Raw genomic sequence first — 14,511 nt, forward strand, 5'->3', positions numbered from 1 at the left:
CAACTCACAGAGTTGAACCTTCCTTTAGGCAGAGCAGATTTGAAACCCTCGTTTTGTGGAATTTGGAAGTGGAGATTTCATACGCTTTGACGCCAACGGTAGAAAAGGAAATATCTTCGTATAAACACTAGAGAGAATCATTCTCAGCAACAACTTTGTGATGTGTGCGTTCCACCCACAGAGTTTAACCTTTCTTTTCAAAGAGCACTTTGGAAACACTCTGTTTGTAAAGTCTGCAAGTGGATATTTAGACCTCTTTGAGGATTTCGTTGGAAACTGGATTTCGACATCTAACGCTAGACAGAAGAATTCTCAGTAACTTCTTTGGGCTGCGTGTGTTCAACTCACAGAGTTGAACCTGCCTTTAGACAGAGCAGATTTGAAACCCTCTTTTTGTGGAATTTGCAAGTGGAGATTTGAAGCGCTTTAGGGCCAACGGTAGAACAGGAAATATCTTCGTATAAAAACAAGAGAGAATCATTCTCGGCAACCACTTTGGGATGTGTGCGTTCCACTCACAGAGTTTAACCTTTCTTTTCATATAGCGGTTTGGAAACACACTGTTTGTAAGTCTGCAAGTAGATATTTGGACCTCTTTGAGGATTTCGTTTGAAACGGGATTTCTGCATCTAACGCTAGACAGAAGAATTCTCAGTAACTTCTTCAGGCTGCGTGTGTTCAACTCACAGAGTTGAACCTTCCTTTAGACAGAGCAGATTTGAAACCCTCTTTTTGTGGAATTTGGAAGTGGAGATATCACGCGCTTTTGCGACAACGGTAGAAAAGGAAATATCTTCGTATAAAAACTAGAGAGAATCATTCTCAGCAACCACTTTGGGATGTGTGCGTTCCACCCACAGAGTTTAACCTTTCTTTTCATAGAGCGGTTTGGAAACACTCTGTTTGAAAATCTGCAAGTGGATATTTAGACGTCTTTGAAGATTTCGTTGGAAACGGGATTTCTGCATCTAATGCTAGACAGAAGTATTCTCAGTAACTTGTTTGGGCTGCATGTGTTCAACTCACAGAGTTGAACCTTCCTTTAGACAGAGCAGATTTGAAACCCTCTTTTTGTGGAATTTGCAAGTGGAGATTTCAAGCGCTTTTGCGCCAATGGTAGAAAAGGAAATAGCTTCGTATAAAAACTAGAGAGAATCATTCTCAGCAACCACTTTGGGATGTGTGCGTTCCACTCACAGAGTTTAACCTTTTTTTTCATAGAGCAGTTTGAAAACACTCTGTTTGTAATGTCTGCAATTGGATATTTGGACCTCTTTGAGGATTTCGTTGGAAACGGGATTTCGGCATCTATCGCTAGACAGAAGAATTCTCAGTAACTTCTTTGGGCTGCGTGTGTTCAACTCACAGAGTTGAACCTGCCTTTAGACAGAGCAGATTTGAAACCCTCTGTTTGTGGAATTTGCCAGTGGAGATTTCAAGCGCTTTTGGGCCAACGGTACAAAAGGAAATATCTTCGTATAAAAACTAGAGAGAATCATTTTCAGCAACCACTTTGGGATGTGTGCGTTCCACTCACAGAGTTTAACCTTTCTTTTCATAGAGCAGTTTGGAAACACTCTGTTTGTAAAGTCTGCAGGTGGATATTTGGACCTCTTTGAGGATTTCGTTGGAAACGGGATTTCGGCATCTAACGCTAGACAGAAGAATTCTCAGTAACTTCTTTGGGCTGCGTGTGTTCAACTCACAGAGTTGAACCTTCCTTTAGACAGAGCAGATTTGAAAACCTCCTTTTGTGGAATTTGCAAGTGGAGATTTCAAGCGCTTTGGGGCCAACGGTAGAAAAGGAAATATCTTCATATAAAAACTACAGAGAATCATTCTCAGCAACCACTTTGGGATGTGTGCGTTCCACTCACGGAGTTTAACCTTTCTTTTCATAGAGCACTTTGGAAACACTCTGTTTGTAAACTCTGCAAGTGGATATTTGGACCTCTTTGAGGATTTCTTTGGAAACGGGATTTCTGCATCTAACGCTAGACGGACGAATTCTCAGTAACTTCTTTGGGCTGCGTGTGTTCAACTCACAGAGTTCAACCTTCCTTTAGACAGAGCAGATTAGAAACACACTTTTTGTGAAATTTGCAGGTGGAGATTTCAAGCACTTTGGGGCCAACGGTAGAAAAGGAAATATATTCGTATAAAAACTAGAGAGAATCATTCTCAGCAACCACTTTGGGATGTGTGTGTCCCACTGACAGAGTTTAACCTTTCTTTTCATAGAGCGGTTTGGAAACACTCTGTTTGTAAAGTCTGCAAGTGGATATTTGGACCTCTTTGAGGATTTCGTTGGAAACGGGATTTCTGCATCTAACGCTAGACAGAAGAATTCTCAGTAACTTCTTTGGGCTGCGTGTGTTCAACTCACAGAGTTGAGCCTTCCTTTAGACAGAGCAGATTTGAAACCCTCTTTTTGTGGAATTTGCAAGTGGAGATTTCAAGCGCTTTGGGGCCAACGGTAGAAAAGGAGATAACTTCGTATAAAAAATGGAGAGAATCATTTTCAGCAACCACTTTGGGATGTGTGCGTTCCACTCACAGAGTTTAATCTTTCTTTTCATAGAGCACTTTGGAAACACTCTGTTTGTAAAGTCTGCAAGTGGATATTTGGACCTCTTTGAGGATTTCGTTGGAAACGGGATTTCTGCATCTAACGCTAGACACAACAATTCTCAGTAACTTCTTTAGGCTGTGTGTGTTCAAATCACAGAGTTGAACCTTCCTTTACACAGAGCAGATTGAAACCCTCTTTTTGTGGAATTTGCCAGTGGAGATTTCAAGCGCTTTGGGGCCAATGGTAGAAAAGGGAATATCTTCGTATAAAAACAAGAGAGAATCATTTTCAGCAACCACTTTGTTATGTGTGCGTTCCACTCACAGTGTTTAACCTTTCTTTTCATAGAGCAGTTTGGAAACACTCTGTTTGTAAAGTCTGCATGTGGATATTTGGACCTCTTTGAGGGTTTCGTTGGAAACGGGATTTCGGCATCTAACGCTAGACAGAAGAATTCTCAGTAACTTCTTTGGGCTGCGTGTGTTCAACTCACAGAGTTGAACCTTCCTTTAGACAGAGCAGATTTGAAAACCTCCTTTTGTGGAATTTGCAAGTGGAGATTTCAACCTCTTTGGCGACAACAGTAGAAAAGGAATTATCTTCGTATAAAAACTAGAGAGAATAATTCTCAGCAACCACTTTGGGATGTGTGCGTTCTACCCACAGAGTTTAACCTTTCTTTTCATAGAGCGGTTTGCAAACACTCTGTTTGAAAATCTGCAAGTGGATATTTAGACCTCTTTGAGGATTTCGTTGGAAACGGGATTTCTGCATCTAATGCTAGACAGAAGTATTCTCAGTAACTTCTTTGGGCTGCATGTGTTCAACTCACAGAGTTGAACCTTCCTTTAGACAGAGCAGATTTGAAACCCTCTTTTTGTGGAATTTGCAAGTGGAGATTTCAAGCGCTTTTGCGCCAATGGTAGAAAAGGAAATAGCTTCGTATAAAAATTAGAGAGAATCATTCTCAGCAACCACTTTGGGATGTGTGCGTTCCACTGACAGAGTTTAACCTTTTTTTTCATAGAGCAGTTTGAAAACACTCTGTTTGTAATGTCTGCAATTGGATATTTGGACCTCTTTGAGGATTTCGTTGGAAACGGGATTTCGGCATCTATCGCTAGACAGAAGAATTCTCAGTAACTTCTTTGGGCTGCGTGTGTTCAACTCACAGAGTTGAACCTGCCTTTAGACAGAGCAGATTTGAAACCCTCTGTTTGTGGAATTTGCCAGGGGAGATTTCAAGCGCTTTTGGGCCAACGGTACAAAAGGAAATATCTTCGTATAAAAACTAGAGAGAATCATTTTCAGCAACCACTTTGGGATGTGTGCGTTCCACTCACAGAGTTTAACCTTTCTTTTCATAGAGCAGTTTGGAAACACTCTGTTTGTAAAGTCTGCAGGTGGATATTTGGACCTCTTTGAGGATTTCGTGGGAAACGGGATTTCGGCATCTAACGCTAGACAGAAGAATTCTCAGTAACTTCTTTGGGCTGCGTGTGTTCAACTCACAGAGTTGAACCTTCCTTTAGACAGAGCAGATTTGAAAACCTCCTTTTGTGGAATTTGCAAGTGGAGATTTCAAGCGCTTTGGGGCCAACGGTAGAAAAGGAAATATCTTCATATAAAAACTAGAGAGAATCATTCTCAGCAACCACTTTGGGATGTGTGCGTTCCACTCACAGAGTTTAACCTTTCTTTTCATAGAGCACTTTGGAAACACTCTTTTTGTAAACTCTGCAAGTGGATATTTGGACCTCTTTGAGGATTTCTTTGGAAACGGGATTTCTGCATCTAACGCTAGACGGACGAATTCTCAGTAACTTCTTTGGGCTGCGTGTGTTCAACTCACAGATTTCAACCTTCCTTTAGACAGAGCAGATTAGAAACACACTTTTTGTGAAATTTGCAGGTGGAGATTTCAAGCACTTTGGGGCCAATGGTAGAAAAGGAAATATATTCGTATAAAAACTAGAGAGAATCATTCTCAGCAACCACTTTGGGATGTGTGTGTCCCACTGACAGAGTTTAACCTTTCTTTTCATAGAGCGGTTTGGAAACCCTCTGTTTGTAAAGTCTGCAAGTGGATATTTGGACCTCTTTGAGGATTTCGTTGGAAACGGGATTTCTGCATCTAACGCTAGACAGAAGAATTCTCAGTAACTTCTTTGGGCTGCGTGTGTTCAACTCACAGAGTTGAGCCTTCCTTCAGACAGAGCAGATTTGAAACCCTCTTTTTGTGGAATTTGCAAGTGGAGATTTCAAGCGCTTTGTGGCCAACGGTAGAAAAGGAGATAACTTCGTATAAAAAATGGAGAGAATCATTTTCAGCAACCACTTTGGGATGTGTGCGTTCCACTCACAGAGTTTAATCTTTCTTTTCATAGAGCACTTTGGAAACACTCTGTTTGTAATGTCTGCAAGTGGATATTTGGACCTCTTTGAGGATTTCGTTGGAAACGGGATTTCTGCATCTAACGCTAGACACAACAATTCTCAGTAACTTCTTTAGGCTGTGTGTGTTCAAATCACAGAGTTGAACCTTCCTTTACACAGAGCAGATTGAAACCCTCTTTTTGTGGAATTTGCCAGTGGAGATTTCAAGCGCTTTGGGGCCAATGGTAGAAAAGGGAATATCTTCGTATAAAAACAAGAGAGAATCATTTTCAGCAACCACTTTGTTATGTGTGCGTTCCACTCACAGTGTTTAACCTTTCTTTTCATAGAGCAGTTTGGAAACACTCTGTTTGTAAAGTCTGCATGTGGATATTTGGACCTCTTTGAGGGTTTCGTTGGAAACGGGATTTCGGCATCTAACGCTAGACAGAAGAATTCTCAGTAACTTCTTTGGGCTGCGTGTGTTCAACTCACAGAGTTGAACCTTCCTTTAGACAGAGCAGATTTGAAAACCTCCTTTTGTGGAATTTGCAAGTGGAGATTTCAACCTCTTTGGCGACAACAGTAGAAAAGGAATTATCTTCGTATAAAAACTAGAGAGAATAATTCTCAGCAACCACTTTGGGATGTGTGCGTTCTACCCACAGAGTTTAACCTTTCTTTTCATAGAGCGGTTTGCAAACACTCTGTTTGAAAATCTGCAAGTGGATATTTAGACCTCTTTGAGGATTTCGTTGGAAACGGGATTTCTGCATCTAATGCTAGACAGAAGTATTCTCAGTAACTTCTTTGGGCTGCATGTGTTCAACTCACAGAGTTGAACCTTCCTTTAGACAGAGCCGATTTCAAACCCTCTTTTTGTGGAATTTGCAAGTGGAGATTTCAAGCGCTTTGGGGCCATCGGTAGAAAAGGAAATATCTTCGTATAAAAACTAGAGAGAATCATTCTCAGCAACCACTTTGGGATGTGTGCGTTCCACTCACAGAGTTTAACCTTTTTTTTCATAGAGCAGTTTGAAAACACTCTGTTTGTAATGTCTGCAATTGGATATTTGGACCTCTTTGAGGATTTCGTTGGAAACGGGATTTTGGCATCTATCGCTAGACAGAAGAATTCTCAGTAACTTCTTTGGGCTGCGTGTGTTCAACTCACAGAGTTGAACCTGCCTTTAGACAGAGCAGATTTGAAACCCTCTGTTTGTGGAATTTGCCAGTGGAGATTTCAAGCGCTTTTGGGCCAACGGTAGAAAAGGAAATATCTTCGTATAAAAACTAGAGAGAATCATTTTCAGCAACCACTTTGGGATGTGTGCGTTCCACTCAAAGAGTTTAACCTTTCTTTTCATTGAGCAGTTTGGAAACACTCTGTTTGTAAAGTCTGCAGGTGGATATTTGGACCTCTTTGAGGATTTCGTTGGAAACGGGATTTCGGCATCTAACGCTAGACAGAAGAATTCTCAGTAACTTCTTTGGGCTGCGTGTGTTCAACTCACAGAGTTGAACCTTCCTTTAGACAGAGCAGATTTGAAAACCTCCTTTTGTGGAATTTGCAAGTGGAGATTTCAAGCGCTTTGGGGCCAACGGTAGAAAAGGAAATATCTTCATATAAAAACTAGAGAGAATCATTCTCAGCAACCACTTTGGGATGTGTGTGTTCCACTCACAGAGTTTAACCTTTCTTTTCATAGAGCACTTTGGAAACACTCTGTTTGTAAAGTCTGCAAGTGGATATTTGGACCTCTTGGAGGATTTCTTTGGAAACGGGATTTCTGCATCTAACGCTAGACGGACGAATTCTCAGTAACTTCTTTAGGCTGCGTGTGTTCAACTCACAGAGTTGAACCTTCCTTTAGACAGAGCACATTTGAGATCCTCCTATTGTGGAATTTGCAAGTGGAGATTTCAAGCATTTTGGGGCCAACGGTAGAAAAGGAAATATCTTCATATAAAAACTAGAGAGAATCATTCTCAGCAACCACTTTGGGATGTGTGCGTTCCACTCACAGAGTTTAACCTTTCTTTTCATAGGGCGGTTTGGAAACACTCTGTTTGTAAAGTCTGCAAGTGGATATTTGGACCTCTTTGAGGATTTCGTTGGAAACGGGATTTCTGCATCTAACGCTAGAAAGAAGAATTCTCAGGAACTTCTTTGGGCTGCGTGTGTTCAACTCAGAGTTGAACCTTCCTTTAGACAGAGCAGATTTGAAACCCACTTTTTGTGAAATTTGCCAGTGGAGATTTCAAGCGCTTTTGGGCCAACGGTAGAAAAGGAAATATCTTCGTATAAAAACTAGAGAGAATCATTCTCAGCAACCACTTTGGGATGTGTGTGTTCCACTCACAGAGTTTAACCTTTCTTTTCATAGAGCGGTTTGGAAACACTCTGTTTGTAATGTCTGCAATGGATATTTGGACCTCTTTGAAGATTTCGTTGGAAACGGGATTTCTGCATCTAACGCTAGACAGAAGAATTCTCAGTAACTTCTTTGGGCTGCGTGTGTTCAACTCAGAGTTGAACCTTCCTTTAGACAGAGCAGATTTGAAACCCACTTTTTGTGAAATTTGCCAGTGGAGATTTCAAGCGCTTTTGGGCCAACGGTAGAAAAGGAAATATCTTCGTATAAAAACTAGAGAGAATCATTCTCAGCAACCACTTTGGGATGTGTGCGTTCCACTCACAGAGTTTAACCTTTCTTTTCATAGAGCGGTTTGGAAACACTCTGTTTGTAAAGTCTGCAAGTGGATATTTGGACCTCTTTGATGATTTCGTTGGAAACGGGATTTCTGCATCTAACGCTAGACAGAAGAATTCTCAGTAACTACTTTAGGCTGCGTGTGTTCAACTCACAGAGTTGAACCTTCCTTTAGACAGAGCAGATTTGAAATCCTCTGTTTGTGGAATTTGCCAGTGGAGATTTCAAGCACTTTTGGGCCACCGGTAGAAAAGGAAATATCTTCATATAAAAACTAGAGAAAATAATTCACAGCAACCACTATCGGATGTGTGCGTTCCACTCACAGAGTTTAACCTTTCTTTTCATAGAGCACTTTGGAAACACTCTGTTTGTAATGTCTGCAAGTGGATATTTGGACCTCTTTGAGGATTTCTTTGGAAACGGGATTTCTGCATCTAACGCTAGACGGACTAATTCTCAGTAACTTCTTTGGGCTGCGTGTGTTCAACTCACAGAGTTCAACCTTCCTTTAGACAGAGCAGATTAGAAACACACTTTTTGTGAAATTTGCAAGTGGAGATTTCAAGCGCTTTTGGGCCAACGGTAGAAAAGGAAATATCTTCGTATAAAAACTAGAGAGAATCATTTTCAGCAACCACTTTGGGATGTGTGCGTTCCACTCTCAGAGTTTAACCTTTCTTTTCATAGAGCGGTTTGGAAACACTCTGTTTGTAAAGTCTGCAATGGATATTTGGACCTCTTTGAAGATTTCGTTGGAAACGGGATTTCGGCATCTAACGCTAGACAGAAGAATTCTCAGTAACTTCTTTAGGCTGCGTGTGTTCAACTCACAGAGTTGAACCTTCCTTTAGACAGAGCAGATTTGAAACCCTCTTTTTGTGGAACTTGGAAGTGGAGATTTCATGCGCTTTGGCGACAACGGTAGAAAAGGAAATATCTTCGTATAAAAACTAGAGAGAATCATTCTCAGCAACCACTTTGGGATGTGTGCGTTCCACCCACAGAGTTTAACCTTTCTATTCATAGAGCACTTTGGAAACACTCTGTTTGTAAAGTCTGCAAGTGGATATTTAGACCTCTTTGAGGATTTCGTTGGAAACGGGATTTCTCCACCTAACGCTAGACAGAAGAATTCTCAGTAACTTCTTTGGGCTGCTTGTGTTCAACTCACAGAGTTGAACCTTCCTTTAGACAGAGCAGATTTGAAACCCTCTTTTTGTGGAATTTGCAAGTGGAGATTTCAAGAGCTTTGGGGACAAAGTTAGAAAAGGAAATATCTTCGTGTAGAAACAAGAGAGAATCATTCTCAGCAACCACTTTGGGATGTGTGTGTCCCACTCACAGAGTTTAACCTTTCTTTTCATAGAGCGGTTTGGAAACACTCTGTTTGTAAAGTCTGCAAGTGGATATTTGGACCTCTTTGAGGATTTCGTTGGAAACGGGATTTCTGCATCTAACGCTAGACAGAAGAATTCTCAGTAACTTCTTTGGGCTGCGTGTGTTCAACTCACAGAGTTGAACCTTCCTTTAGACAGAGCAGATTTGAAACCCTCTTTTTGTGGAATTTGCAAGTGGAGATTTCAAGCGCTTTGGGGCCAACGGTAGAAAAGGAAATATCTTCGTATGAAACCGGGAGAGAATCATTCTCAGCAACCACTTTGGGATGTGTGCGTTCCACTCACAGAGTTTAACCTTTCTTTTCATAGAGCACTTTGGAAACACTCTGTTTGTAATGTCTGCAAGTGGATATTTGGACCTCTTTGAGGATTTCTTTGGAAACGGGATTTCTGCATCTAACGCTAGACTGACGAATTCTCAGTAACTTCTTTGGGCTGCGTGTGTTCAACTCACAGAGTTCAACCTTCCTTTAGACAGAGCAGATTAGAAACACACTTTTTGTGAAATTTGCAAGTGGAGATTTCAAGCACTTTGGGGCCAACGGTAGAAAAGGAAATATCTTCGTATAGAAACTAGAGAGAATCATTCTCAGCAACCACTTTGGGATGTGTGCGTTCCACTCACAGAGTTTAACCTTTCTTTTCATAGAGCGGTTTGGAAACACTCTGTTTGTTAAGTCTGCAAGTGGATATTTGGACCTCTTTGAGGATTTCGTTGGAAACGGGATTTCTGCATCTAACGCTAGAGAGAAGAATTCTCAGTAACTACTTTAGGCTGCGTGTGTTCAACTCACAGAGTTGAACCTTCCTTTAGACAGAGCAGATTTGAAACCCTCTGTTTGTGGCATTTGCCAGTGGAGATTTCAAGCGCTTTTGGGCCAACGTTAGAAAAGGAAATATCTTCGTATAAAAACTAGAGAGAATCATTTTCAGCAACCACTTTGGGATGTGTGCGTTCCACTCACAGAGTTTAACCTTTCTTTTCATAGAGCGGTTTGGAAACACTCTGTTTGTAAAGTCTGCAATGGATATTTGGACCTCTTTGAAGATTTCGTTGGAAACGGGATTTCGGCATCTAACGCTAGACAGAAGAATTCTCAGTAACTTCTTTAGGCTGCGTGTGTTCAACTCACAGAGTTGAACCTTCCTTTAGACAGAGCAGATTTGAAACCCTCTTTTTGTGGAACTTGGAAGTGGAGATTTCATGCGCTTTGGCGACAACGGTAGAAAAGGAAATATCTTCGTATAAAAAATAGAGAAAATAATTCACAGCAACCACTATCGGATGTGTGCGTTCCACTCACAGAGTTTAACCTTTCTTTTCATAGAGCACTTTGGAAACACTCTGTTTGTAATGTCTGCAAGTGGATATTTGGACCTCTTTGAGGATTTCTTTGGAAACGGGATTTCTGCATCTAACGCTAGACGGACGAATTCTCAGTAACTTCTTTAGGCTGCGTGTGTTCAACTCACAGAGTTGAACCTTCCTTTAGACAGAGCAGATTTGAAACCCTCTTTTTGTGGAACTTGGAAGTGGAGATTTCATGCGCTTTGGCGACAACGGTAGAAAAGGAAATATCTTCGTATAAAAACTAGAGAGAATCATTCTCAGCAACCACTTTGGGATGTGTGCGTTCCACCCACAGAGTTTAACCTTTCTATTCATAGAGCACTTTGGAAACACTCTGTTTGTAAAGTCTGCAAGTGGATATTTAGACCTCTTTGAGGATTTCGTTGGAAACGGGATTTCTCCACCTAACGCTAGACAGAAGAATTCTCAGTAACTTCTTTGGGCTGCTTGTGTTCAACTCACAGAGTTGAACCTTCCTTTAGACAGAGCAGATTTGAAACCCTCTTTTTGTGGAATTTGCAAGTGGAGATTTCAAGCGCTTTTGCGCCAATGGTAGAAAAGGAAATAGCTTCGTATAAAAACTAGAGAGAATCATTCTCAGCAACCACTTTGGGATGTGTGCGTTCCACTCACAGAGTTTAACCTATTTTTTCATAGAGCAGTTAGAAAACACTCTGTTTGTAATGTCTGCAATTGGATATTTGGACCTCTTTGAGGATTTCGTTGGAAATGGGATTTCGGCATCTAACGCTAGACAGAAGAATTCTCAGTAACTTCTTTGGGCTGTGTGTGTTCAACTTACAGAGTTGAACCTGCCTTTAGAGAGAGCAGATTTGAAACCCTCTTTTTGTGGAATTTGCAAGTGGAGATTTCAAGAGCTTTGGGGACAAAGTTAGAAAAGGAAATATCTTCGTGTAGAAACAAGAGAGAATCATTCTCAGCAACCACTTTGGGATGTGTGTGTCCCACTCACAGAGTTTAACCTTTCTTTTCATAGAGCGGTTTGGAAACACTCTGTTTGTAAAGTCTGCAAGTGGATATTTGGACCTCTTTGAGGATTTCGTTGGAAACGGGATTTCTGCATCTAACGCTAGACAGAAGAATTCTCAGTAACTTCTTTGGGCTGCGTGTGTTCAACTCACAGAGTTGAACCTTCCTTTAGACAGAGCAGATTTGAAACCCTCTTTTTGTGGAATTTGCAAGTGGAGATTTCAAGCGCTTTGGGGCCAACGGTAGAAAAGGAAATATCTTCGTATGAAACCGGGAGAGAATCATTCTCAGCAACCACTTTGGGATGTGTGCGTTCCACTCACAGAGTTTAACCTTTCTTTTCATAGAGCACTTTGGAAACACTCTGTTTGTAATGTCTGCAAGTGGATATTTGGACCTCTTTGAGGATTTCTTTGGAAACGGGATTTCTGCATCTAACGCTAGACTGACGAATTCTCAGTAACTTCTTTGGGCTGCGTGTGTTCAACTCACAGAGTTCAACCTTCCTTTAGACAGAGCAGATTAGAAACACACTTTTTGTGAAATTTGCAAGTGGAGATTTCAAGCACTTTGGGGCCAACGGTAGAAAAGGAAATATCTTCGTATAGAAACTAGAGAGAATCATTCTCAGCAACCACTTTGGGATGTGTGCGTTCCACTCACAGAGTTTAACCTTTCTTTTCATAGAGCGGTTTGGAAACACTCTGTTTGTTAAGTCTGCAAGTGGATATTTGGACCTCTTTGAGGATTTCGTTGGAAACGGGATTTCTGCATCTAACGCTAGAGAGAAGAATTCTCAGTAACTACTTTAGGCTGCGTGTGTTCAACTCACAGAGTTGAACCTTCCTTTAGACAGAGCAGATTTGAAACCCTCTGTTTGTGGCATTTGCCAGTGGAGATTTCAAGCGCTTTTGGGCCAACGGTAGAAAAGGAAATATCTTCGTATAAAAACTAGAGAGAATCATTTTCAGCAACCACTTTGGGATGTGTACGTTCCACTCACAGAGTTTAACCTTTCTTTTCATAGAGCGGTTTGGAAACACTCTGTTTGTAAAGTCTGCAATGGATATTTGGACCTCTTTGAAGATTTCGTTGGAAACGGGATTTCGGCATCTAACGCTAGACAGAAGAATTCTCAGTAACTTCTTTAGGCTGGGTGTGTTCAACTCACAGAGTTGAACCTTCCTTTAAACAGAGCAGATTTGAAACCCTCTTTTTGTGGAACTTGGAAGTGGAGATTTCATGCGCTTTGGCGACAACGGTAGAAAAGGAAATATCTTCGTATAAAAACTAGAGAAAATAATTCACAGCAACCACTATCGGATGTGTGCGTTCCACTCACAGAGTTTAACCTTTCTTTTCATAGAGCACTTTGGAAACACTCTGTTTGTAATGTCTGCAAGTGGATATTTGGACCTCTTTGAGGATTTCTTTGGAAACGGGATTTCTGCATCTAACGCTAGACGGACGAATTCTCAGTAACTTCTTTGGGCTGCGTGTGTTCAACTCACAGAGTTCAACCTTCCTTTAGACAGAGCAGATTAGAAACACACTTTTTGTGAAATTTGCAAGTGGAGATTTCAAGCGCTTTTGGGCCAACGGTAGAAAAGGAAATATCTTCGTATAAAAACTAGAGAGAATCATTTTCAGCAACCACTTTGGGATGTGTGCGTTCCACTCACAGAGTTTAACCTTTCTTTTCATAGAGCGGTTTGGAAACACTCTGTTTGTAAAGTCTGCAATGGATATTTGGACCTCTTTGAAGATTTCGTTGGAAACGGGATTTCGGCATCTAACGCTAGACAGAAGAATTCTCAGTAACTTCTTTAGGCTGCGTGTGTTCAACTCACAGAGTTGAACCTTCCTTTAGACAGAGCAGATTTGAAACCCTCTTTTTGTGGAACTTGGAAGTGGAGATTTCATGCGCTTTGGCGACAACGGTAGAAAAGGAAATATCTTCGTATAAAAACTAGAGAGAATCATTCTCAGCAACCACTTTGGGATGTGTGCGTTCCACCCACAGAGTTTAACCTTTCTATTCATAGAGCACTTTGGAAACACTCTGTTTGTAAAGTCTGCAAGTGGATATTTAGACCTCTTTGAGGATTTCGTTGGAAACGGGATTTCTCCACCTAACGCTAGACAGAAGAATTCTCAGTAACTTCTTTGGGCTGCTTGTGTTCAACTCACAGAGTTGAACCTTCCTTTAGACAGAGCAGATTTGAAACCCTCTTTTTGTGGAATTTGCAAGTGGAGATTTCAAGCGCTTTTGCGCCAATGGTAGAAAAGGAAATAGCTTCGTATAAAAACTAGAGAGAATCATTCTCAGCAACCACTTTGGGATGTGTGCGTTCCACTCACAGAGTTTAACCTATTTTTTCATAGAGCAGTTAGGAAACACTCTGTTTGTAATGTCTGCAATTGGATATTTGGACCTCTTTGAGGATTTCGTTGGAAACGGGATTTCGGCATCTAACGCTAGACAGAAGAATTCTCAGTAACTTCTTTGGGCTGTGTGTGTTCAACTTACAGAGTTGAACCTGCCTTTAGAGAGAGCAGATTTGAAACCCTCTTTTTGTGGAATTTGCAAGTGGAGATTTCAAGAGCTTTGGGGACAAAGTTAGAAAAGGAAATATCTTCGTGTAGAAACAAGAGAGAATCATTCTCAGCAACCACTTTGGGATGTGTGTGTCCCACTCACAGAGTTTAACCTTTCTTTTCATAGAGCGGTTTGGAAACACTCTGTTTGTAAAGTCTGCAAGTGGATATTTGGACCTCTTTGAGGATTTCGTTGGAAACGGGATTTCTGCATCTAACGCTAGACAGAAGAATTCTCAGTAACTTCTTTGGGCTGCGTGTGTTCAACTCACAGAGTTGAACCTTCCTTTAGACAGAGCAGATTTGAAACCCTCTTTTTGTGGAATTTGCAAGTGGAGATTTCAAGCGCTTTGGGGCCAACGGTAGAAAAGGAAATATCTTCGTATGAAACCGGGAGAGAATCATTCTCAGCAACCACTTTGGGATGTGTGCGTTCCACTCACAGAGTTTAACCTTTCTTTTCATAGAGCACTTTGGAAACACTCTGTTTGTAATGTCTGCAAGTGGATA

Source organism: Gorilla gorilla, chromosome 21 (assembly GCF_029281585.2).
Source record: "Gorilla gorilla gorilla isolate KB3781 chromosome 21, NHGRI_mGorGor1-v2.1_pri, whole genome shotgun sequence".
Classification (NCBI taxonomy): Eukaryota; Metazoa; Chordata; class Mammalia; order Primates; family Hominidae; genus Gorilla; species Gorilla gorilla.